Source organism: Triticum aestivum, chromosome 2A (assembly GCF_018294505.1).
Source record: "Triticum aestivum cultivar Chinese Spring chromosome 2A, IWGSC CS RefSeq v2.1, whole genome shotgun sequence".
Taxonomy (NCBI): Eukaryota; Viridiplantae; Streptophyta; class Magnoliopsida; order Poales; family Poaceae; genus Triticum; species Triticum aestivum.
Genome location: NC_057797.1, coordinates 68,056,020 through 68,083,754, shown reverse-complemented (window position 1 = coordinate 68,083,754; position 27,735 = coordinate 68,056,020). Strand labels below are relative to the sequence as shown.

Sequence of the window (27,735 nt, the reverse complement as noted above, 5' to 3'; positions counted from 1 at the left end):
CGCCCTGCCGGAGTTCGCCGCCGCCGGAGGTAGCCGCCGCCGCCGGTCTTCACCGGTCAACCGCCCGTTTTTTTTAAAACTGCGGTCATTTTCTTTTTTAGATCGGTTTATTTTTTTCCCGGTTTAGTTTATTTAGCGGACGTTCATCCGTAAGTTCGTTTTAACGAACGGTTTTTGTTGTTTAGCCGCAGACAGCGAACGTTCGTTCGTTAGCCTGTTCGTCGTTTTTTCTTTTTCTCGGATTTTCCGCGATTATTTCTGATCGCGATTTCTGATCCGATTTTCGTTTTATTTTAACTTTTCGCTCGTTTATCGGAATCAGGCGATTCAAGTGCCTAGAGTTTCGTCTCGAAACCCTCTTTCTGTTTAACCAACTCAAACAAGTTTTTTGCTTCTGTAAAATTTGACTTAGATCCAGATTAGTAAACGAAGCTTGTTTCTTTCGCTGTTTGATTTTCGTTGTTTCGTTCGATTTGTTTCTTTTTGCAAACCGGAGTTCTTAAGTTGAACTTTCTGGTTAGATCTCTTATTTGAGTTTTACCTGTGCTTTAGATGAGTGCTTATTATGTGCTTGTTTGTTTGCGATAGAGTACCCGGAGTGCGCCGCTTGCTACTTCGAATCTCTAGGTTTCACGGATCATCAGCAAGGCAAGTAACACTTTGATCATACCTCTTACTACCCAGTTTTATTGCATTAGATCAATCCTCAAACATTGCATGATTAGGATCTAATTAAATTGTGGGTTTTAGGAAAGTAGATGAGGTAGTACCTATTACCTATTTTATTATCAAACCCTTGGGAGTTACTTCTACGTTTGCTTATATTGCCATGCTATGCTAGTAGACGTGGATTGGGTGAGTGTATCCATGATAGATGTGAGATTGTTAATTAATGGTTTATTTAAGGTGGCAACTTTAATACACATCTGGGTGGATTGAGGCACCTGGGTATTCCAGCGATTGCCTGTTTTTCTTTATGGACCGCCACCCATGCTCAAAGGGATCATGAGATTATTTCATACTAGAAACTTCTGTGTGCAGCCACAAGCTACTATGGGCTCTAGCATAGTTGATTAAGTCATGCGAACTCTTACAGTGGTAGACTAGCAGATGTAGGGGAAAGTAGGTGTAACGGTCTACCCGATCGTAAGGTGCTAGCGCTTCTGAAAGACTATGTCTCGGTCATCCGTTTCTCAAACACCATGTAGTGCGAGAATCCCAACGGAGGAGATCGAGTCTTGTGGGGAAAAGTGCGCAAACCTCTGCAGAGTGTATAAACTAATCATGGTTAGCCGTGTCCCCGGTTATGGACGTCTTGAGTATCTAGTACTTGGATTATCATGTGAATCTCATCATGTCACTTTAATTAATTTTGTTGGGTTTTAATGATGATGTTTAATTGGGATTGAGAGGGTGTCTATGCTCTCAATGTTTAACAACTACCATGATAGTTAAATAAAATTTATTCCTTTGCAGTAGGGAAAAATTGGCTTTGCGCAAAACTGTAACCATAGAGCTTTCCACCAGCCAAATATGCATGTATTATAGCCTATTTCTGTTCATTACTCTCTATGTGTTACATTGCCAGCATATTCCATGTGCTGGCCCGTTTTCGGGCTGCAACGTTCATGTTGCAGACTTTTCAGACGACGAGTAAGGTGCCTTTAGGTCGTGGTTCTATACTCAGTGATGCTGTTGGAGTTGATGGACTCACTTATCTTCCAAGCCTTCCGCTGTTATCGTTATTAGATGGCCTTAAGGCATATTATTTGTAATAAGTTCTCTTTTGAGACACTCGTTGTAATAAGTGTGTGATTGCTACTTTGTTATAAATCCTTCAAGTACTGTGCATGACAGCAATACTGATCCAGGGATGACACTGAAGCACAGAGATCAGACCGTTTGAGGTCTGGTCGCTACAGGGTACTCCTGGATCTCCTAGTTTCTTTGGTATTCCGCCTTTAAAAGTATAATTAGCAAGCATGGTGGAAATTTCAGCTTCCGTTATCTTTCTTTTATTTGTAACAATTTCTTTCATATACTTAGCATAAGGATTCATTTTGAGCATATCAGTCAAATGCATACGCAAGAAGATAGGTCTAATCATTTCAGCAAAGCGCTCAAAATCCTCATCATCCTTTTTCTTGGATGGTTTAGGAGGAAAAGGCATGGGTTTCTGAACCCATGATTCTCTTTCTTTACCGTGCTTGCTAGCAACAAAGTCTCTCTTATCATAATGTTGATTCTTTGATTGTGGGTTCAAGATCAACAGCAGGTTCAATCTCTACATCGTTATCATTGCTAGGTTGAGCATCAACATGAACATCATCATTAACATTATTACTAGGTTCATGTTCATTACCAGATTGTGTTTTAGCATCAGAAATAGAAATATCATTGGGATTCTCAGGTGTGTCATCAACAGGTTCACTAGAAGCATGCAAAGTCCTATCATTTTTTTCTCTCTTCCTTTTAGAAGGACCAAGTGCATCAATATTATCTCTCTGAGAATCCTGCTCAATTCTCTTAGGATGGCCTTCAGGATACAAAGGTTCCTGAGTCATTTTACCACCTCTAGTCATAACTCTGACATCATTATCATTTTCCTTACTATTCAATTCATTGAGCAAATCATTCTAAGCTTTAAGTACTTGTTCTACTTGAGTGGTAACCATAGAAGCATGTTTACTAATAAGTTTAAGTTCACCTTTAATATTAGCCATATAATCACCCAAGTGTTCAAGCATATCAGCATTGCATTTTAATTCTCTACCAAAATAAGCATTGAAGTTTTCTTGTTAAACCATAAAGTCATCAAACTCATCCAAGCATGGGCTAGCAAACTTAGTAAATGTGATTTCAGCTTTATCATATCTATAGAGAGAATTTACCTTTACTACCTGTGTCGGGTTATCAAGACCATGTATTTCTTCAATAGGTGATGTATTAAGACCATGTATTTCTTCAACAGGCGGTAAATTAAGACCATGTATTTCTTCAATAGGAGGTAAATTCTTAACATCTTTAGCTTTAATACATTTTTCCTTCATAGATTTCTTTGCCTCTTGAATATCTTCAGGACTGAGAAATAGAATACCCCTCTTCTTCAGAGTTGGCTTAGGAGTTGGTTCAGGAATTGGATCAGGAAGTGTCCAATTATTTTTGTTAGTAAACATATTATTCAATAGAATTTCAGCTTCATCTAGTGTTCTTTCCCTGAAAACATAACCATCACAACTATCCAGGTGGTCTCTGGAAGCATCAGTTAGTCCATTATAAAAGATATCAAGTAATTGGAGAAGCATTAAGTAATTGGAGAAGCCCCCCCTAAGTTTGTGGGAGACTCTCCTTTTTAATTTTCACAAAATAATATATTTCCCTTAAAGCAGCTTGTTTCTTATGAGCAGGGAAATATTTAGCAGAGAAGTAATAAATCATATCCTGGGGATTACGCACACAACCAGGATCAAGAGAATTAAACCATATCTTAGCATCACCCTTTAATGAGAATGGAAATAATTTAAGGATATAATAATAGCGAGTTTTCTTATCATTAGTGAACAGGGTAGCTATATCATTTAATTTAGTAAGATGTGCCACAACAGTTTCAGATTCATCGCCATAGAAAGGATCAGATTCAATTAAAGTTATTATCTCAGGATCAACAGAGAAATCATAATCCTTATCAGTAACAAAGATAGGTAAAGTAGCATAAGCAGGATAATATTTCATTCTAGCATTCAAAGTTTTTGTTTCAGCTTAGCTAATAATTTCTTAAGATCACTCCTATCATTGCAAGTAAGAAAGTCTCTAGCAGTTTCTTCATCCATAACATAACCCTTAGGAACAACAGGTAATTTATATCTAGGGGAGATTCTTCATCATCACTTTTATCAATATTATCAGTTTCAGTAATTTCATTCTCTCTATCCCTAGCAAGTTGTTCATCAAGAAATTCACCAAGTGGCACAGTATTATCAAGCATAGAAGTGGTCTCATCATAAGTATCATGCATAGCAGAAGTGGCATCATCAATAACATGCGACATATCAGAATTAATAGCAGAAACAGGTTTAGGTGTCGCAAGCCTACTCAAAACAGAAGGTGAATCAAGTGCAGAGCTAGATGGCAGTTCCTTACCTCCCATCGTAGTTGAGTGATAAATTTTTGTTTTAGCGTCTTTCAAGTTCTTCGTAGTGATAAGCAGATATAAATCCCGAGTGACTCAAAGAATAGAGCTATGTTCCACGGCAACGGCGCCAGAAAATAGTCTTGATAACCCACAAGTATAGGGGATCGCAACAGTTTTCGAGGGTAGAGTATTCAACCCAGATTTATCGATTCGACATAAGGGGAGCCAAAGAATATTCTCAAGTATTAGCAGCTGAGTTGTCAATTCAATCACACCCGAAAACTTAGTATCTGCAGCAAAGTGTTTAGTAGCAAAATAATATGATAGTAGTGGTAATGGTGGTAAAAGGTAACGGTAGCAAAAGTAATATTTTTGGTGTTTTGTAGTGATGATAACAATAGCAACGGAAAAGTAAATAAGCGAAGAACAATATATGGAAAGCTCGTAGGCAATGGATCGGTGATGGAGAATTATGCCGGATGCGGTTCATCATGTAACAGTCATAACCTAGGGTGACACAGAACTAGCTCCAATTCATCAATGTAATGTAGGCATGTATTCCGAATATAGTCATACATGCTTATGGAAAAGCACTTGTATGACATCTTTTGTCCTACCCTCCCGTGACAGCGGGGTCCTAGCGGAAACTAAGGGATATTAAGGCCTCCTTTTAATAGAGTACCGGAACAAAGCATTAACACATAGTGAATACATGAACTTCTCAAACTACAGTCATCACCGGGAGTGGTCCCGACTATTGTCACTTCGGGGTTGCCAAATCATAACACATAGTAGGTGACTATAGACTTGCAAGATAGGATCAAGAACTCTCATATATTGATGAAAACATAATAGGTTCAGATCTGAAATCATGGCACTTGGGCCCTAATGACAAGCATTAAGCATATCAAAGTCATAGCAACATCAATCTCAGAACATAGTGGATACTAGGGACCAAACCCTAACAAAACTAACTCGATTACATGATAAATCTCATCCAACCCATCACCGTCCAGCAAGCCTACGATGAAATTACTCGCACACGGCGGTGAGCATCATGAAATTGGTGATGGAGGATAGTTGATGATGACGATGGCAACAGATTCCCCTCTCCAGAGCCCAGAACGGACTCCAGATCAGCCCTCCCGAGAGAGTTTAGGGCTTGGCGACGGCTCCATATCGTAAAACGCGACGAATCCTTCTCCCTGGTTTTTTCTCCCCAAAAGTGAATATATGGAGTCAGGGTTGAGGTCGGTGGAGCGTCAGGGGGCCCACGAGGCAGGGGGAGCGCCCAGGAGGGTAGGGCGCGCCCCCACCCTCGTGGACAGGTGGTGGCCCCCTGACGTGGATCTTCCTTCCAGTATTTTTTATATATTCCAAAATAATTCTCCGTTGATTTTCAGGTCATTCCGAGAACTTTTATTTCTGCACAAAAATAACACCATGGCAATTTTGCTGAAAACAGCGCCAGTCCGGATTAGTTCCATTCAAATCATGCAAGTTAGAGTTCAAAACAAGGACAAAAGTGTTTGAAAAAGTAGATACAATGAAGACGTATCAAGCTTTCTGTACAAATCTAGACCAACAATGTTATTTTGTCAAACAAACAAAAACCAAGCTTGGACGGCTCTACGCCTCTATGTTCCTCAGCATCTTATGCAAAAAATGACAAAAAATTCATGTACACATAGATATTTTTACCAAATATGCTATACACGCCTTCCTTATTCTGGCCAATGATATCAACACTTCTCTCATCAGATGTGAGATACTCATTCAACCCAAAATTTGGCCATACCTCTAAACCATTAGTACCTGCAATTTATCTACTGAAAAGGAGAATTGTAGCACCTCTAAACCTTTCTAACCAAACTGTAAAACTAGAACCATTAGTACCTGCAAGAACAAGCATACCAACTATCCCGCAATATTTAGGATGAATCCTGATAATGGATGTAAGGATAGAAACTGCTGCAAGGGTGAAAAAGAAGTTCCAATGGACACCATATTCTCCTACATGCACCTACAAGGTAACAAACAAAACATACCTCTTCAGAAAAGACAACATTCTAATATAGAAAAAATGGAGTAAATAACCTTAGATTATGCATTGCAAACTGAAATCCAATCAACCCCACTTTCATTACTACACAGGACTGCACATGCGATAGTAACTATTATATCTAATTCTGCTTAATACAGGTGTCAGTATCTAGAAATGAAGGAAGTGAGAATACGAAAATAGACAGGGACAAGAAAACACAAGAAAAGGTTAGCAAGTCTGCACGGATGGCATTATATGATAAATTCTGACGGATGCGTAATATAAGTAATTGGCACAAGAAAAGTACCTGATAATCAACACCTGATGTAGAGATAAGACGAGCAAAGCCAAGAAACACTAGAGGACTTACGGACCTCAGTGCTGCCTTCCATCTCCTAAAAAACAGAACATTCACTATGAGATAGAATACGTATGCTATTGAATAGTGCCTATTGGCAGATCTATCGGTCAGAAACTACAGTTATCTTCCCAAGAAAATTAAAAATTCAAAGAATGATTCTGCCAAAGTAACTGCATTTTTTCAATGATACTGGACAAACACGGGATCATTTGTCAGTATGAGGAATATACTAAGTCAGAAAGCTACTTGGAGAACAACCTAACAAGAAGCGATTAACACAGGAATGCCACCTACATGCAAATAGAAAAGATGCAAAAGTTGCAGGACAGATCTTATTTGAAAGAAGAGATGAACCACTGATTTTATCCTAAATACTACTAATGGTTATAATTTTCTTCATTTATCAATGAACTGACAAAGCTAATATTTGCATGCAGAATTGTAATACTTTGTATCTCAATTTAAAAAGGGCAAAAAAACTCAGCACACCATAATGTACGTGGTGAAGTTGAAACTTCTAGGTTCCTACAAGCTCCTATGCCCAGTAAAAACAGTCAACATGAATAAACATTAGTTCTTTAGAGTATCTACAAAAAACAACTTATGTAGTAAGAACATTTTGACATTAAGCCCGAAGGACGACAATACCAAACACTATGACTATTGACTAATAATTATTATGATAGAAAAAGTAGGATTCACTTTTGCATAATACAGAATATACTTGTTCACAGAGTTTGCCTTTTAGTTTAAGTATTCATGTGAGCTACTTCCGACTTAACTAGATGAGAACCCTTAGCATCATGCTGAATCCAAATATATATATTTATTAAGCCCTAAAATATTTTCTTTAAGACAAATGAGATCATTTAAGCACTTACATTGAGGCTATGTTTTGTGCTTGTCTAGACACCAGTGCGTTAGCCACTACAAAAGACCCTACTCCGAGATCCATCTGTTATGTCGGAAGAGAGATCAGATTTCTGATCTTTCAGAAATAAAGGCAAACATGATTCAAATTACACGAAGGTAAGCACGGGTCGAGAACCTTACATTGATAACTACTCCCTCCGTCTCAAAATTTTTGTCTTAGATTTGTCTAGATACGGATGTACCTAATACTAAAACGTGACTTGATACATCCGTATTTAGACAAATCTAAGACAAGAATTTCGGGACGGAGGGAGTAATAAATAATAGATTGATGACGAAAAAATGGAAGCAAGGCATATTTGTAAACAAGAAACTTGTGTCAATTCCAGAAGAACAAAAAATAAGCAATTGTGAACAGTAGTTGATGACCTAATCATACAGGCGAAAGGCATGAAAATTGGACAGCCACAAAGATGACTATTAAGTGATGTGGACATCGTAAATCGCATTCGACCGGCATGTCAGCAACCTAGACCAGGGTAGTCATACTGCCGCAGGGCTTGCAGCAACAGGTAAAAAAGGTTTGAATTTTCCAGCAAAGTTAAGGATAACTGTTCAGGCTCTCTCTCGCGGGATTTCTGATCACACGCCTCTTTTTCTTGACTCTGGTGGGGCTACCTACTCGGGCAACAAGAATTTGTTCTCATTCGAGCTTGCATGGTTTGAAAGAGAAGGCTTCCTAGATCTCGTAGCCAGAGAGTGGGCTAAGGAAGCAGGCGGTAGGAATGCGCTTGAGCGCTGGCAGAATAAGATTAGGCATCTGAGAAGTTTCCTACGTGGATGGGCTAAACATTTAAGTGGGATATATAGGGTTGAAAAGGAATGGCTCCTTGCCCTCATTCAGTCCTTAGATGTAAAAGCAGAAACCACGGTGTTGCCAGCCACCGAGCTTCATACTAAGCTTGACGCTGAGAAGAGGTTGAAAGAACTACTTCGGGAAGAAGAGCTAAAGTGGGCTCTGCGGGCCAAGGTTCGAAGAGTGGTTGAGGGGGACGCGAACACTCAATTCTTCCATATGATTGCAAATGGCAAATATAGGAAGAAGAGAATCTTCCAGCTAGAACAAGATGAGGGTACGATTATCGGGCAGGATAATTTGAAGCTCTACATTACCGAATACTACAAACGATTGTTCGGACCACCAGAGGAGAACTATGTGTCTCTGGATGAGTCTAGAATCGAAGATGTACCTCAACTCACTGCGGTGGAGAACGATATATTAACCGACCCTTTTTCGGAAAAGGAGGTTTTCGAGGCCGTTTCCCAGATGAAAAATAATAAGGCACCCGGTCCGGATGGTTTCCCGGCTGAGTTTTATAAGAAATGCTGGCATATTATTAAAGGGGACCTGTTGCCGATGTTCCATGATTTGTTCTCGGGACATTTGTAGCTTTTCCAGCTTAATTTTGGAACAATAACCCTGCTTCCTAAGAAAACAGAGGCCGTGAGAATCGAGCAATTTCGGCCTATATGCCTTCTGAATGTCAGTTTCAAAATTTTTACCAAGGTTGGGACGAATAGGCTAACACAGATTGCGCACGCCGTGGTACAGCCTACTCAAACGGCTTTCATGCCGGACAGGAACATCCTGGAAGGGGTTGTGGTCCTTCATGAAACGCTCCATGAGATCCACACAAAAAAACTTGATGGGGTTATTTTCAAAGTGGATTTCGAGAAGGCATATGATAAAGTCAAATGGCCGTTCCTTCAACAGGCCTTACGCATGAAGGGCTTTGATGAAGCTTGGCGACGCCAGGTGGAAGCATTCACGCAAAAAGGGAGTGTTGGAATCAAAGTGAATGATGATATAGGTCATTATTTCCAAACGCATAAGGGATTGAGACAAGGCGATCCTATGTCTCCAATATTATTCAATATTGTGGTGGACATGTTGGCGATCCTGATAGGAAGGGCAAAAGAGGCTGGTCAGGTGGGTGGCTTGGTGCCTCATTTGGTAGATGGTGGTGTGCCTGCAGTACGCTGATGATACTATCATCTTTATGGAACACGATTTGGCCAAAGCGAGAAACATGAAGCTAGTGTTATGCTTATTTGAACAATTGACGGGGCTTAAGATTAATTTCCATAAAAGCGAGCTGTTCTGCTTTGGTAGAGCCAAAGATGAACAAGAGGCATATAGACAATTGTTTGGTTGTGAAGTTGGGGCTCTACCTTTTACGTATCTAGGTATTCTCATTCACCATCGTAAGCTAACAAACAGCGAGTGGAAGTGCATAGAGGATTGGTTTGAGAAGAAACTGAGTTGCTGGAAAGGAAAACTCATGTCGTATGGAGGACGGTTGATCCTTATTAACTCGGTGCTCACGAGTTTACCTATGTTCCTCTTATCCTTCTTTGAGGTCCCAGTTGGGGTTAGGAAACGGCTGGACTTCTATCGATCTCGATTCTTTTGGCAGAGTGATGAAATTAAGAGAAAATACCGACTGGCCAAATTGGATATTATCTGTCGACCAAAGGACCAGGGGGGGCTTGGCATTGAAAATCTAGAAGTCAAGAATAGATGTTTGCTCAGTAAGTGGCTGTATAAGTTGGCACTTGAGACGGAGGCAACATGGGCATAGATCTTACGCAGTAAATATTTGCAGTCCAAGACCCTGTCCCAGGTGTCGGGGAAACTGATCCACGAACACCTATGGGGCCGGCGGACCGAGCCCCTTTCGGTTTGGCGGGGGGCGGAGGTCGCACGAAGAGCAGATCGAGGCGAAGCACACGAGCAGTTTACCCAGCTTCTGAGCTCTCCGGAGAGATAACACTCCTACTGCTGCTTGTCTGGTTGTATTATCTTCTTGCTCGCGAGAGCTAAGTGTTTTCTGGCTTACGAATGAGTCGAACCTCCGAACCACTTCTACGTTGCGCATGGGCCTCCTTTTATACGCTAAAGGGGTCACCGACAGGTGGCAACGCAGAGAAGGGTACAAATGTAAAAAGTGAGGTGGTTGGTACAGTTATTTGTATAGTACACCCTACCTAACCCTGACGGCAGGGGACAAGGGCATTAAATGCCCGTCTGAGTCGCCCAAACAGTGCAGAAAAGGACCGTTAGGGGCGCCACCGTTCGCCACGATGGCGATCTTGTCAGCTTCGCATGCCACTGCGCACCGCTGGCTGCACAGCCTCCCGCCACGCGCGCCTGGAGAGGCCCCCAGAGCGACACGGTGGTGGATGCGCTGGAGCGTGGGCACAGAGTGGCCGCCTGCCGCGGCAAGCGCCTTGCCGCTGCTGTTATCTTGTCGGGTCCGGAAGCTTGTCGCTCACCGGGCCTCGAGGTACCTTGGTTGGTCTTCCCGGCAAGCTCCTCTTGCCGGGGCCTTGTTGCCTTGTCGTAGCGCGTGGCGCGTCGCGGCAAGTTCCTTGGAGTGCCTTGGTTGGCCTTCCCGGCAAGCTCCTCTTGCCGGGGCCTTGTCTCCTGAGCTTAAATACTTTGTTCTTGAATGGCTCCAAGGGAACCATGGAGGATCTTGGCGTTCGCCCGGCAAGCCTTGCCGCGGGGTGCTGCAACTGCCCGTGTACAAGTTCGGAGTACTAGGGTACCCCTATTCTAGTACACCGACAGGAGCCCCCGGGCCTGGGCCAAACACGGTGCCGAGCGCTGTTGGGCCAGGCCCAAGACAGGGCACAGGCACACGCGGACTGGGCCATGCCGAATCTCGCTCCGTATCCACCGCGCTCTCTCCTAACGGCACGCGTTGAATGCGGCGTCGTGGGAGAGATCGTGGGTGGTTTCTTTATTCGGAAGGGCGAAACGTCCGCCCCCTCCCTCTTTATAAGCAGAGGAAATAGGGGCAGTTCGTTCCCCCTCGCTGGTTGCTACTACTCCATCTTCACGAACCTCCGCCGCTCCCCCCTTCTTCTCGAAGCCGAGAGAGCAGCGCTCCGCCCAACATTGCCACCAGCATCACCAACGCCGTCGACCTCCCCCACCACCTCCGCCATGGCTCCGAAAGCCGACAAGGGAAAGGGTGTGAAGTCGGCCGAGGCGCAGCGGCTCGCGGCGCTGCGGAAGGAGCGGGCGATCTTCTCCCCCCAGCTCGGCGCGAAGGAGCTGAGGGAGTACTTCTACCTCTTTTGGGCGACGGAGACGCGTGCGCATCCGCGCACGAGGGTACTCCCGGCTGCTGCTTCGGAACTGGCTCCAAACGGGTACCCATTCTTCGCGTTGTTCTTCTATTGCAGGCTCTGCCCGCCCTTCTCGGAGTTCTTCTGCGATATCATGAACACCTACGGCTTCCGCCTCCTTGATTTCACCCCCAACGCCGTTCTGACCATGGCAGTTTTCGCACATTTGTGCGAAAACTTTGTCAGAGTCCACCCCAATGTTGCCCTTTTCCGCCATTTCTTCATACCTCGGGTAGAGAGAGGAGAGCCGCTTGCCGAAGGGATCGCCTGGATCTCGAGAGTCGGCAAGAAGGAGGCTTACTTGGAGGGTGAGCTCCACAGCAAGTGGGAGGAGTGGAGAGCAGAGTGGTGCTGGATCATCGAGGAGAATCCGCAGCCCTTCACCGCCATGCGCCAAGCTCCAATAGTGCGCGGCAATGACTGGAGCAACGTGGCCCCGAAAGACGAGAGGCTGAAGATCGCCATTACTAGGATCCTTCACCTCAGGCTTGCCGGGCTCACTGTAGGCACTGTAGGCGCAGATTTCCTCCGCCGCTGCATCGCCCCCCTGCAGGAGAGGGGGAGGCCCGCCTGGGAATTCAAGAACTCGGCGGACATCATGAGGCTACGGCCGGGCCTCAACTACAACTTCACCGTCATGGAGCTGGACGCAATGCTCCTGGAGTTGTTCAAACGCGATCCCCAGCACCCATTCACGCTGGCGAGGGGTGTCGTTCCATTGTGCAATAATTCTTCGCTTGACCGGATCCGCGCCATGATGCCGTTGTGCGATTCACACGGAATCGTTCCAACTTGGCAAGAGCCTGCGGACGACGTCGTGCAAGCGTTCTTCGACAATTTGGAAGAAGTGCCGGTCCGCGCTGACGAGCAGAAGAGCCTCACCCGTGACACCACCGACGAGGAGCTGCAGCGCATCGCCACTAGGGCGGAAGAGGTTGCGGCCGCAGCTGCCGCGGGCGCGTTCGGGTTCACCGTGGAGGAGGCGGAGGCGGCAGAGGCGGCAAACCTTGCCGAGCGCGCGGAGTTCATTGGCGAGGAAGATCTTGCCGGCTCTGAAGCTGAGCCGAGCGAGGCCGGCGAAGAAGAGCCCGAGCCTTCAGAAAGCTTGCCGCAGGCGGAGCCCCTGGCCCCGCCAAGAAGGCGTCTTCACAGGGCCGCAGACGTAGCAGGGCGGCAGCCGGGTCAACAGCCGCCGAGCCGTGCGACACGCTCTACCGCGGCAAGCAATGTTGCCGCGGGAGCGCCTCACGCAGCAGTGGCAACTGGAGCGGGGTCTTCCCGGTCCACCGTCACCGCCCCCGCCAAGCGGGCAAGGGATCCTACTCCTCCGCCTCGCCGCACCGGAGGGGAGCCGGACTTCGATCTCTCCGCGCTCAGCTTCGACGAGGAGGAAGAAGAGTAAGTTTCTTTGGTGCTCTTGTAGTTCTTCAATCTTGCTGTTTTTATCTTGTATCTGACTTGCTTCAATCTGAACTCCTTTCTTTTCAGGACGCTGGCCCAGAGAGCGGCGAAGAGGGCCAAGGCCGCGGTGATTGTCATCGAAGATGACCCCACCGTGTCAGCTGGGGGTGGGTCCGAGACCACCTTGACGGACCCAGCAACCACTCCTCAAAGCAACCCCCAGCGCAGCCCCCAGCGTAAGTTCATAGTTAGCTTTCTGCTGTCAGGCGCGCATGAGTGCTTTTTCCTTTGTTGATATCTTGCTTGTTGATTTGTGTAGGAGCAGAGCAGCCATATCAGGAGCGCCCGGAAGCTGGTCCCGAAGTGCCATCTGCTTCAACTACGCCGCCAAGGGAGGAGTCCCCGGCAAGGGAGCGCTCTCCGGCAAGGGAGAACTCTCCGGCAAGGGGCAGCTCTCCGGCAAGGGACAGCACCAACGACCCTGCGGTGGCTGAGACCGCAACTGCAGATCTTGGTACAGGTAATCCACTTGTCTAAGAACTTCCCTTGGGTCCTTCTTCTTCTGATCTTCTTCTTGCATATTTGCTTGACTTTTTCTTCCTTCTTCGTTCTTCAGATCCATCTGCCGCGGAGCCAATGGAGACAGAGGATGCCGGCGAGGAAGGCGCGCATGGCAGCACTGATGACGCCGCCGCCAACGAAGAAGGGGCCGGTGCTGATGAGACCGCCGGCGAGGAGGCCGCCAAGGCTGCCGCCGCAGAAGCCGACGAGGGGTCGGGCGATCGCACTGACGACCCTGAGGCCGCAGGAGCGCCAGGCGCTGCGCCGACCGCCGATCCCTCTGCCGCTGCTGCGGAGCCGGGCTCCGAGGAGCCCCAGCCCGGCGCCTACTTGAAGGCCGGTGATGATATCTTCATCAAGCTACCCTGGGCGTCGAGCACCAAGGCGCCGGTCGAGGCGGAAACTTTCGGTGAGGAGGTGCTCGCCTCCGCTGGACTGTCGTTGGTCGACGTGCCCAGCAGCAGCAGTGGCGAGCCTGAGGAGGAGCAGCTGCTGCGGAAGCTGCTATCACTCTACCGCGCACGGCAAGCCAAGCTGGCTTCCCGGGAAGCGCTTGTCGCGAAGGCGGGAGTTGATATGGAGAAGCGCGCGGAGGAGCTCCGGGGCCACAATCAAGAAGCTCTCCGGTCCCTGGCACAGGAGCAGGAGCGACTCGCCGAGGAGCGCACGGCCTTCCTTCTCGAGAAGGCCGAAGCTGAGGAGGAACAAAGGCTGGCCGCTGAGAAGCAGTCCGTGCGAGAAGGCGAATTGGTGCAGCGGAAGGCCAACCTCGACAGCTACGAGGAGGAGCTCGCCGAGCGCGAGCAAGCACTTGGCGGGGCGCTCAAGGAAGCAAAGGACGCTGCCGCAATCGCAGAGGCCGCCAAGAAAGAGTTGGAGGAGAAGGTGGCGCAGCTGGAGGCCAACATCGGGAAGAGCGGCGAGGAGCTTGCCGCGCTCAAGCATGAGCGTGAGAAGGATGCTGCCACCCACGGTGAGCTGCAAGGTCTTCTCGCTGAGAGGGGCAAGGAGCTCAGCGCCGCCAAGGATTCCAATGCAGACCTGAAAATGAAGCTGGCCACGCTGACGCAGACGCTGGAGGCCGCCAAGGAGCGGGAGAAGACCTTGTCGGAGAAGGTCAAGGCTGACAAGGCGCTGCTGGAGAGCATCGCAGTTACCCAGAACTCATTCAGAGATACTGTGGAGCACTGGACCGAGGGTCTGGTGAATATTGCCGCAGTCATCGACGAGGAGCTGGCGCAGCTGGGGATGGAGGACTTTGGGTATCCCTCCGACGAGCATCTCCAACCCAGCGCCAAGCTCAGCCTGTTCTTCAAGGGCGTGGCGACGGCACTCCAGCGGCTCCGGGAGAGGATCCCTAAGCAGCTGGCCGACGAGTCGTGCAAAATCTGCGTCGGGGTTCTCCAGAAGGTGCTGATGAAGGTGGCCTTCCGCAATCCAGGCCTCAGCTTCACCAACGTCCTTAAGTCCTTGCCGCCAGATGCCGATTGGGACGCACTCAAGGCCCTTGTCGCACCCATTGTGGACAAGGTGAGCGAGATCAAGAGGGTTGAGGGCGATCACGTAGACTAGGCCGCCCATTTCTTCTTTTCCCTTGTCGCTGCTAATCATGTTATGAAAAACAGTCTGTTAGAGCTGCGACAAGTTATCTTGTAATATAACTTTATTTTTGTTATCAATTGCTATGTTATTTCCTCTACTAGATTCCTTCCTTTGTATGTTTTTACCCTACGCTTCTAGGGAACTTGTCGGCGCAGGCGCCCGAGCCGCGAGCGCTGAGTGTGGAACGTCAGCAGCCTGCTGGCGGCGCTGCTTCCGACAAGAAACCTTGTCGCGACTAGATGCAGCACACTTAAGTTGTTGAGCGGACTCGAAACAAAGTAAGGGCACAACTAGCCACGAGTTGGTTCCTCCGCGCACAGGTTTTCCATACAAAGCAGGGTCGTTCGAGGAAGATAAATAAAAAATTTGAAAACTGATTGCTCAAACTTTGGCAACTTAGCTTTTCTGTCGTTTGCTTCCCGGCAAGGCAAAACTTTGCTTGAACGATGCCTGGTCCATACCACAATCTTCTCCTCCCCCCCGGCAAACTTGTGTGCGAGGGAACCTTCTTTTCCTTTGTTGAGAAAAAAAGATAGAAGAGAAAATAATGATATGGAGCCCTTCGGCTCGTTATCGCTTACCGGATGTAGGTGCTGCACAAAGTGTCAGATAACGCATGCATGAAAGAAACTAATGCATGAAATGGACAAGTTGTGCGGAGCACATGGGGTTTTAATTATGCACGGGATCTGCGCCCGGCTTTGTACAAAGGATTACATGCAACAGCGGCAAGACTTGTACAAAAGGTGGTTGCCGGAACCCGTTCCGGCAACCGCGCCCTACGGGAAAAACTTACGAAGATGTTCTATGTTCCAGGAGTTTCTCACCGGAATGCCATCTTCGGTCTCAAGGCGGACAGCGCCGGGCCTTGTGACTCTTTTCACCCGATAAGGGTCTTCCCACTTCGGCGTCAACTTGTTGGAATTCTTGGCGGACTGAACGCGCCGAAGAACAAGGTCGCCTTCCTCGAAGCTTCTGGCCTTAACTTTGCGGCTATGGTAGCGACGCAAAGCTTGCTGGTATCGAGCAGCTCGTACAGCAGCCTGAAGACGATCTTCCTCAAGGAGCAGCGCATCGTCTTGTCGCAGCTGTTCTTGCTCAAGCTCATCATAAGCGAGCACTCGAGGCGATCCGTATACGAGTTTCGTGGGGAGAACTGCCTCTGCTCCATAGACTAGAGCGAAAGGCGTCTGGCCAGTGGCTCGATTTGGTGTCGTTCTGATCGACCAAAGAACCACCGGCAGCTCCTCGATCCAGTTTCTTCCGCACTTGCGCAGCCTGTCGAAAGTTCTGGTCTTGAGCCCGCGCAGCACTTCAGCATTTGCCCTCTCTGCTTGACCGTTGCTTCTCGGATGAGCAACAGAAGCGAAGCAGACCTTGGCGCCAAGGTCTTGGACGTACTGCATGAAGGTGCGGCTCGTGAATTGTGTGCCATTGTTGGTGATGATCCTGTTAGGGATCCCGAAACGGCAAACAATTGACCTGAAGAACTTGACTGCTGACTGTGCTGTCACCTTCCTCACTGGCTGCACTTCCGGCCACTTTGTGAACTTGTCGATTGCGACGTACAAGTACTCAAAGCCCCCGACAGCTTGGGGAAAGGGCCGAGGATATCGAGCCCCCAGACCGAAAATGGCCAGGATAAAGGGATCATCTGGAGAGCTTGAGCTGGCTGGTCTATCTGTTTGGAGTGGAACTGGCACGCTTCACACTTGGTTACTTGTGCAGTTGCATCCTGGAGGGCTGTCGGCCAAAAGAAACCTTGCCGGAAAGCTTTGCCGACAAGTGCTCTTGCGCCAATGTGGTGGCCACATATGCCTCCATGTATCTCTGCCAACAGCTTTTGTCCATCTTCCCGGCAAATGCACTTCAATTTCACACCGTTGAGTCTTCTTCTGTACAGTATGCTATCGGCAAACTGGTACATACTTGACTGCCGGGCTACTTTTTCCGCTTCTTCTTGCTCTTCGGGAAGTTATCCTGTCTGAAGGAAATGGACAATCTGCTGTGCCCATGCTGGAGCTTGTGGCTCGACAACAAGGATTAAAGGCACATCTGCTGCTGCGGGAACATTCGCTTCTACGGCAAGGACTTGCGGCCCTGCCGGAGCTTGATGTTCCCCGGCAAGCTTGCCGGAGCAAAACTTGTCGGGAGCGTCTGCTTCAACGGAACAAACCATAAGGCTTGCCGGAGCAGACTGCCCCTCAGCATCCTTGGTGTTGATCTTGGGGACTTTCTTGGCGGCGACTTCGGGGAGCTCTGCCGAAAAGTAGTCACCAGAAACCAACTTCCTCTTCTTGCTTTGTCCAGTTGATGGTGTTACGGATGGTTGAGTCAACTTGAGCACAAAGATTCCTGGTTCCACAGGTAACTTTAGTGCGGCGCACTTTGACAGGCCATCAGCAATGTCATTCTGAGCTCTTGGGATATGCTCCATCTGTAGACCGTCAAAGTGCTCTTCTAGCTTCCTCACTTCATCAACATATGCTTCCATCAATGGACTCTGGTAGTTCTTGTTCACTTGGCGGATGACAAGCTGTGAGTCACCACTGACAATGAGCTTCTTGATCCCAAGGTCTACTGCGATTCTGAGACCGGCAAGCAATCCTTCATACTCTGCAGTATTGTTGGTTGCTTGCTCCTTGGGAAAGTGCATCTGGACTACGTACTTGAGGTGCTCTCTAGTGGGCGCGACAAGCAGCACGCCCGCACCGGCACCTTGCAGCGAAAAGGCACCATCAAAGTACATCAGCCACTCTTTGCTTGCCTCTTTGACGGGGATGCTCGTCTCTGGAATTTCTTCATCTGGTGTTGGCGTCCATTCTGCTATGAACTCTGCCAATGCTCTGCTTTGGATAGTTGAAGTGCTCTCAAACTTGAGGCCAAAGCTTGACAGTTCCAGCGCCCACTCGACAATCCTGCCTGTCGCTTCTGGATTTTGCAGTATCCTCTTCAGCGGAAAGCGAGTGACGACTGTGATCTCATGTGCTTGGAAGTAATGGCGCAGCTTTCTCGAGGCCATGAGCAGGCCGAAAAGCAACTTCTGCACACCAGAGTACCTTGATCTAGCCCCCTGTAGAAGGGAACTGACAAAGTAAACTGGACGCTGCACCATTCTCTTCTGCATCTTATCATGCTCCTGCGCAGATCCATCTTTGTCGGGACCAGAGCTTGTCGGCGAAGCCCCCTGCTTGTCGCTGGATGCATCTGCCGTGGTTGCTGGCTCATCATCTGCCTCTCTCTCCGCCACTGACGCAGCACTAACCACTTGATTGGTTGCCGCTATATACAGCAGCAACTTCTCTTGCGGCTTAGGTGCGACAAGTGTTGAAGTGGAGGACAGGTATCTCTTCAAGTCCTGCAGCGCGGCCTCCGCCTCCGGAGTCCATTTTATTGGACCTGCCTTTTTCAAAATTTTGAAAAATGGCAGGGCGCGCTCAGCAGATCTAGAGATAAACCTGCTGAGAGCAGCCACGCAACCGGCAAGCCTTCATACATCCTTGACGCGCTTTGGTGCTTCGATCTGCTCGATGGCCTTGATCTTGTCGGGATTGGCTTCAATTCCCCGCTGAGACACGAAGAACCCGAGAAGCTTGCTGGAAGGGACTCCAAACACGCACTTCTCGGGGTTAAGCTTGAGGTTGATCTTGCGCAGATTTGCAAATGTCTCGTCTAAATCTTGAATCAGGGTCGCCCTGTTCTTGCTCTTGACCACTATGTCATCCATGTAGGCTTCCACATTTCTGTGCATCTGCGGCTCAAAAGCATGGTGGACTACCCTTGCGAATGTTGAACCAGCATTATTCAAACCGAAAGGCATCCGTACGAAGCAGTACGTGCCACACGGGGTGATAAATGCGGTTTTCTCTTCATCCTCTTCTGCCATGAAGATCTGATGGTATCCTGAGTATGCATCAAGAAATGAAAGCAAATCACATCCGGCTGTGGAGTCAACAATCTGGTCAATGCGCGGCAAGGGAAATGGGTCTTTGGGACAAACTTTATTAACATCAGTGAAGTCAATACAAAGCCTCCATTTCCCGTTAGCCTTGCGCACGACAACAGGATTGCCAACCACGTGGGATGGAGCACTCCTCTGACAAGGCCTGCTGCTTCCAACTTCTTGATTTCTTCTGCGATAAATTCTTGGCGCTCCACTGCCTGTTTCCTGACTTTCTGCTTGACGGGCCGCGCATGAGGACAGACGGCAAGGTGGTGCTCAATTACTTTCCTGGGAACACCGGGGATATCAGACGGTTGCCACGCAAACACGTCGACATTCGCCCGCAGGAAAGCAACGAGCGCGCTTTCCTATTTGGGGTCAAGAGTGGCGCTGATGGTGAAGGTACCACCAGTGCCGTCCTCCTTGGCGGACACCTTCTTGGTCTCAGGTGGAGCTGCCATTGCCTTCTTACACTTGCCGGTGGAGCTCGATGGTGCGTCCTCGACGGTAGCGCAGCACTCCGAAGAGGTGCGCTTGCCGGAGTGGGCATCAGAGCTCTTGCCGGACTTGGTCTTCTTCTTCCCCCCGGGAGCTTCAGCGGCAAGTGTCTTGCGTTCTGCTGCGGCTGCTGCTTCCCGGTAGATCTTGTCGGCACAGATAAGGGCATCCTTCTTGTCGCCAGGGACAGAGATGACACTTATCGGGCCTGGCATCTTCAGTACGTTGTACGCATAGTGAGAGGCTGCCATGAATTTGGCGAGTGCCGGACGGCCAAGGATTCCATTGTAAGGTAACGAAAAGTCAGCAACATCAAACGTGACCCTCTCAGTCCTGAAGTTCAGCTCGCTGCCAAATGTTACCGGCAACGTGATCTTTCCCTTCGGCTTGCTCCTTCCCGGGTTGATTCCTTGAAATGTACCGGTCTCTTCGAGCTCGCTGTCAGGGATCTGGAGTTTCTGGAGCACCGTGGAGGAGATAAGGTTCAAGCCGGCCCCGCCGTCAACTAGCATCTTAGTGACCTTGAGGTTGCGGATTGTTGGTGAAACCAACATCGGCAAGCACCCGACTGCAGTTATGCGATCAGGGTGGTCCTCAATATCGAAGATGATAGGCGTGCTGGACCATTTCAGAGGCTTGCGTGACTCGACGGGTGGTTCTGCTGCATTAACTTCCCGCACCCACTGCTTGAGCTGACGGTGCGAGGTATGCAGAGAAGCACCACCGTCAACGCACAGGACCTCTGTGGCTTTCTGGAACTCCTGCTCATCAGTCTCCTCATCATCCATGTCTTCATCGTCGTCGTCATCTTCATCCTTGTCGCGGCCGCGAGGAGGTCTGTCTCCTTGCCGCTGCTTGCCCTTGCCGCGGCGTCCTCCTCGGCCGGGACGTTTCTTGCCGGATCCCCCAGCACCTTCCTGGGCCTTCTCCTTGTCGCGCCGCTCGTATTCAGCTTTCTGTTGCTCAACAAGCTGCTCGACTTTCTTGCTGCTCTGGAGATCATGGCCCTTGGTGCGGTGGATCTTGCAATACTGCTTGTTGGTGCCGTCCTGCTTGTCGGCAACCGCCACCTCCGCGGCAACCTCCTTGCCGGAGTCACCAGCTTTGGCTTTCTTGGCGCCACCACTGTTGCCGGACTGCTCAACAACTAGCACCTCTTTGCCTTTCCTCTTCCTGTTGTTCCGCCGCTGGTTTTTCCTTGCCGGGGCAGCATCTTCACTGTCAGATCCTCCCGCTCCTACATTCTCTCCGGGGAGTCTCCTCCCTTCCTCAGCACGTGCACACTTGTCGGCCAGTGCATATAACTCACTGACGTCCCTGATCTTGCACATCGCCATTTCCTCCCGTATCTTGCGGTTTCGCACGTTCTGATGGAACGCGCTGATCACCGCGGCAGGGTGGACGTCTGGGATGTTGTGCTGCACACTGCTGAATCTCTGAATGTACTTGCGCAGGGGCTCTCCTTCCTTCTGGGCGAGCAGATGAAGATCACTCTCCTGGCCATGAGGCTTGTGTCCGCCTGTGAAGGCGCCGACAAACTGACGGCACAGATCAGCCCAAGAGGATATGGAGTTGTCCGGCAAGTGCATGAGCCAGGATCTGACGTTGGGCTTGAGCACCAACGGGAAGTAGTTGGCAAGGATCTTGTCATCCCGTCCCCCGGCAGCATGCACCGCAATGGTGTAGATGCCGAGGAACTCCGACGGATGCGTCTTGCCGTCGTACTTCTCTGATACGTCTGGCTTGAAGTTCTTCGTGCTGGGCCACTGGACTTGCCGCAGCTCACGAGTGAACGCAGGGCAACCTACTGCGTACGGCAGATCGCCTGGTTCCCCTGGCGCATGCATGTCAACAGAGGGCCCAGCGCGCTTGTCGGATTGACGTCGCGCTTCTCTTTGGCGCTCGATGCGAGTTCGAGCGTCTTCTTGTTGTCGATCATGAAGAACTTGGCGCTGATCGCGACGAGCTCGTGGATCCGATGATGCGGTGGAGTCGCTGTCGAGGTGGATCCGACGAGTCGGCGATCTTGGCCTTCGGGGTGGTGATTGCATGGTAGTTGCACCTCCACCGTTTCGTCGCCACCGGCTCGCGCCCGGCAACCCTGTCGCGGCGGCGACGCGCTCGGCCGCCGTGGAGTGTCGTCGTTGGCGTAGCCGATGAGACTATGAATGGTGGCCCTCCATTCGTCGATCTTGTCTGATGTCGGAGGGTAATCTAGAAGCAGTTGAGCTCGCGCCAAAGCTTCTGCTGGAGTGGTGGGTGGCAGTGGCGGACGGCGCGAGGAGCGGGACGTGCTCGGACTTCTAACTATGTTAGAAGGAGCAGTATCCCGTCCAGGCGACCGTGCCCCGCTTGTGCCAGCACGCTGGCGTGCATGCTGGTCTTGAGCGCCCCGAGATCCACCAGCTTGGTCTTGGCCTATCATGCGTATGGCACTGCGAGTGTCATGACGCTGTTGGTCTTGCGCCTCCTGAGAGTGGCGCGGAACATGTACAGTCGCCGAGGTTTGTGCAGCCTTGTCCTTGGACCTGGCAGCATCATAAGCTTCCTCGTCGACGTCCATTCTTCCGCCGGCGTCCATTCCACCACCCGTTTGCTCCAACGGTGGCGGAAGTGACGTGGACGGAGCAGCTGCCGCCGAAGTCTTCTTCTTCGGTGGCATGTTGATGAAGGGAATGAAGATCTAGCTCGTGTGAACGCCGGATCAGGTTCACACAATCTCGACGCCCCCTACCTGGCGCGCCAAAGATGTCGGGGAAACTGATCCACGAACACCTATGGGGCCGGCGGACCGAGCCCCTTTCGGTTCGGCGGGGGGCGGAGGTCGCACGAAGAGCAGATCGAGGTGAAGCACACGAGCAGTTTACCCAGCTTCGGATCTCTCCGGAGAGATAACACTCCTACTGCTGCTTGTCTGGTTGTATTATCTTCTTGCTCGCGGGAGCTAAGTGTTTTCTGGCTTACGAATGAGTCGAACCTCCGAACCACTTCTACGTTGCGCATGGGCCTCCTTTTATACGCTAAAGGGGTCACCGACAGGTGGCAACGCAGAGAAGGGTACAAATGTAAAAAGTGAGGTGGTTGGTACAGTTACTTGTACAGTACACCCTACCTAACCCTGACGGCAGGGGACAAGGGCATTAAATGCCCGTCTGAGTCGCCCAAACAGTGCAGAAAAGGACCGTTAGGGGCGCCACCGTTCGCCACGATGGCGATCTTGTTAGCTTCGCATGCCACTGCGCACCGCTGGCTGCACAGCCTCCTTCCACGCGCGCCTGGAGAGGCCCCCAGAGCGACACGTTGGTGGATGCGCTAGAGCGTGGGCACAGAGTGGCCGCCTGCCGCGGCAAGCGCCTTGCCGCTGCTGTTATCTTGTCGGGTCCGGAAGCTTGTCGCTCACCGGGCCTCGAGGTATCTTGGTTGGTCTTCCGGCAAGCTCCTCTTGCCGGGGCCTTGTTGCCTTGTCGGAGCACGTGGAGCGTCGTGGCAAGTTCCTTGGAGTGCCTTGGTTGGCCTTCCCGGCAAGCTCCTCTTGCCGGGGCCTTGTCTCCTGAGCTTAAATACTTTGTTCTTGAATGGCTCCAAGGGAACCACGGAGGATCTTGGCGTTCGCCCGGCAAGCCTTGCCGCGGGGTGCTGCAACTGCCCATGCACAAGTTCGGAGTACTAGGGTACCCCTATTCTAGTACACCGACACCAGGTCACTATGAGACCAAATGATTCGCCGTTCTGGAAGGGGCTCATGAGAATCAAAGCTACCTTCTTTAACAGAACTAGGTGTATTGTCGGGAATGGTAATGACACTCGATTTTGGGAGGATACGTGGCTTGGCGATGAGCCTTTGGCGACCCAGTATCCGTCCCTTTATCGTATTGTTCAGCTCCGTGAGGCTCTTGTTGCCACGGTTCTGCAGTCCATTCCGCTCAACATTCAGTTTAGGAGGGTGCTTGTGGGGGACCGATGGGAAGCTTGGCTTCACTTGGTTCAGAGATTGATGGGGGTTCAGTTAAATCCTCAGCCTGATCAGTTGTGGTGGAAGCTTACTAGATCTGGGGAGTTCACAGTTAAATCGGTGTATATTGATATCACTAACTCAAGTGTGATTCCTAGTTCCAAAGAGGTTTGGAAAGTTAAGGTCCCCTTAAAGATTAAAGTGTTTATGTGGTTTGTACATAAACAATTAATTTTAACAAAGGACAATCTAGTTAAGCGTAACTGGACAGGTTCTACTAGGTGTAGTTTCTGTGATCGGGAGGAGACCATTAAGCACCTCTTCTTTGACTGCCCGTTGGCACGAGGCTTGTGGCGCTCTGTGCAAATTGCCTTTAACATTACTCCCCCGAATTCGATCAACACGTTATTCGGGACGTGGCTTGCTGGGATAGACTCCGAAACAGCTAGACACATTCGTGTAGGAGTTTGTGCGTTGTTATGGGCAATTTGGAACTGCAGAAATGATTTAGCTTTTAACAGAACAACAACTATTCATTTTTTGCAGGTTTTATTCCGGGCTACTGCGCTGATTCGTATGTGGTCCTTACTCACTCCGACGGAGGCTAGGGAGCGCTTGGTCACTGGATCTGTCCGGTGGGAGATGGTAGCGCGGGATATCTTCAACCGGTTTGGATGGCGGTCATGTAATAGGATAGGCGATTAGTTTACCTATCTGTTAATTTGCCAGCCGGTTGTGGCTTGTTAGACTTTCTGTTTTGGCATGGAGGCTTTGTGTGAGCTTGTCGCTCCTTTTGTCTGCAGACTTTGAGACCTTGTTAAACCTTATTTACTATTTTTAATAAATGTGACCGTATGCATCGTTCTGATGCAGAGGCCAGGGAATCCCCCTTTTCGAAAAAAAAATCAAGTATGGTTAGACATGATAAAGCACCAGATTTCGGGAGTTACAAAGTTGCAAGTCAATCTACGACGGCTGTTGTCAATCGGTATTGAGTTGATATATCATCCAGCGCCACATCAGATAGAGTCAGTGCTGAACATATACAACCATGGCAATGACACTGGAGCAAGAAGTAGTTGTAGAGGTGTCGCAAGAAGCCGACACAGTCAAGAACAGCGGAGGAGGCAAGCACAAGAGGAGGAACGGCAGTGCATACAGGGATAACATCATCAAAGGTGCAACTATAAACAGTGGTAGCAGAGCAGATAGATGAGATGATTCTAGGAGAAGCAGAAGGCATACAAATGGCGGCAGAGTCCTCTGTAGTGACATTGTTGAGCCCAGCTGGAAGAATCCAGGCCATGCATGTGTGGAGATTGACTCAAACAATCTGGTTCTATGTGTGCGCACAAACACGAAACAAGAGTTTGGCGTGTGCAATATTTGCAAGCTACAGTTCTGATTGCAAAACAGACTCCAAGAATATGCACCAGGGATGAAGTCAGCGGCGGTGGCGGTGGGACTGCTGAGCACAGCCGGTGGAGTTTCCTAGCATGAGATTGCATTGTGCTGATCCAATGTATGAGATTATGAGTATAGACCAGCCGAGCAAAGATATATGTAAGCAACGATTTGCATGGAAGCCAAGAAACAATTAGGGCATGAAGAGTTCGGGCCAGGATATGAATAAGGAATGTTTCCACTGCAACAAAACCGTGAGGATCACAGGGCCAACTTTGTATTGATTACTAGCTCAACGTGTCATGAGTTTACTTCCATGTGCATAGCAGGATGGGCAGCGATACTGTGCGCTAAAGGAGGAGCGGTGGCTGTGAAGCAGCAGTAGGCATTACCAGTAACACAACCCACTCCAGCTCCTAATGTGCAGATACATCTCTACTTCATGCACCAGAGGAGTCCACGACTGACAAATGGATTTCATTTAACCAATCTAATGAAGCCGTTGATCCTTTGCAATCCAAATAATATGCACATTTGCAGCTGCTGTCACTTTTTGCACAACTAGTTCATGATTTTGTGCAATTCTTAATGATGATGATTATAAAACTAGGCCATCATGGGGGCTACACACCATGTAAACAACCTTTGGCTAGTTAATTGGCCTTCATGACGAAGGTAAGGAGCGGAACATGTAAAAACAAAAGATAAACTAAAGAAAATGCTTGGATGAGTTAACTTACAATGCCACTACCATATGTTTCAGCCTTTGCATACCGTCTAGGAAAGATTTTGAAATCCACTGCCAATATGGACAAGCATGTAAATTAAACCTACAAAGAGCACAATCACCATTAATACTGCAATAGTACTGCTCCATCTCTAGTACTGGTGAAGGAGCGATAATGTGTTACTTATATAATCAATAAACTTGTGCATACCCTAAGAGAAGGCAGATGTTGTTGAGCCTTGAGATGAGACTGAGACTGAGACCTGAAAGTGCAGTGTCATATAACTCCAGATCACCAAGGGTAGTGTGTCACGAAAAGAAATCAGAAGGGAATTAGAGCAGCAAAAACAAGGTAACAAAAATTGGAGTAATAACTAAATACCAAATACCTTTTAAGCAAGATGTAGATAGATATCACAACTACAAGAGAAATTGCACAAATATAAGCCCATTCAGCTAAGATCTGCAACAAACCAAAGGAATAACCACAGATTCACTTCATCATGAGTTAAAAAATGTTAAAGCTCAGCCAAAGATTGGTAGATGACAACTGAATAGTTCAGTACTTCAGTATAGGCTTGTGCTCTGCATGTTCCCTGATTTATGCCGTTTAACAATTTCATCATGTATGCATATTAAAATGCAATGAAGATGATACTTGCCGTGAAAATCAGAAGTATAGGCCATACAACAGTGAGACAATCTATAACCAACGCTGAAAAGTAATACACTCCATCTTTATGATCAGCAAGAGCATCATCATTTTTGTTCACTAAATCCCTCCTAATATTATCTATAATAAGATCAAAACAAGGAAGTAGAAATCTCTGTCAGATCTACTCCATGCATGAAAATAAAGACGTTTCTATTATTGATAACAATGACTACATGAGGGTAAAAAACATGGAAAAACTGAGAAGGATGCCATGACATAGCTAGCATCAGATTGGTCAGCACAGTTTAAAGTATTGGACATGCTAGCTGGATCGGCGAATATTAGAACATACACATTTATGATCAAAACGCTAAAGGTGAAAAACTGCAACATACTGGCAACTGAGATTCCACTTTCCAGTCATAATACCTACACAGTGATGAGCTGTATCTCACTTGCACATTTGTTATAGCTTCTTAAGAAGCTTGTTCGGGTTCAGGGGCCTGTCGAGGAGACCCTCCATTGTTGGATTGCGAGAGGTGGTTCAGTTGATGTGGGACCCCCTGCGTGCAGGAGAGAGGTTGGTGGCCGCAGGTGGTGGCAGCGGCTAGAAGGCCGCAGGAGGACGGTTGGAAGCCAAGACTCTGCCTCTGACGGTGGTGGCAAGAGCGGCTGGCTGGCGGATCAAAAATTTTGAAACAGGGTGGTCCACCTTAAAAAAATTACGATAAATATGATATGCTAATAGCACAATAGAACTTGATCAATATGATCTTAGAAAAAAATCTCAAAAAATCTTGATTTTGCATAAGAAAAAACCTACATGCCTTGATTTTGCAGAGTGTGCCTCACGTTTGATCTTTTATTGTATTTTTGTTCTTTTCAAAATAGTGAACCGCATGCAAAGGCCATGTGACGCCAACATATTTTGACAATACGTAAGCCAGTGCGTTGTGTTAGTTTGTGGATAAAGCTGAACGTAGAGACACTGGAATTCTTGCTCATGGCCTTTCCTCCTAACCGGGTCTTGTCATGCGCCTGCAAGCAGCATTCAAAATTTCGCATCGCGTGTGAGAGACCATAGCCCATAAGAGAGATCAGGGGATGGGCTGGGAGGAAAGAAAAACAAAAAAAGCCCAGCAAACACAACCTCGAGTCGACTCGTCGCATAGCCGCGGCAGCGGCCAAGACAGCCGCTGCGTCCTCGATTCCCCTCGCGACTGCTCTGCGCTCCTGCCGATCTCGCTACCTGGTCCCGTGTCTCGTCGTCGACTCTACCCACCCCGCCCTGCCCCTGCCCTGCGCCACCGCGACCAGCCGGCAGCCGCCCAGACCGCGCTCGGCAGTCGACGCCCGGCGCGCGGCGTTGTGCAGCTGCAGAAGGC

General features: G+C 48.8%; 1 pseudogene; it reads right to left on the bottom strand.

Moving 5' to 3' along the window:
• LOC123191517 (uncharacterized protein At4g17910-like) overlaps positions 1 to 26,873 on the bottom strand; it is a 52,917-nt pseudogene extending 26,044 nt beyond the window's left edge.
• Positions 26,874 to 27,735: the final 862 nt, after the last annotated feature.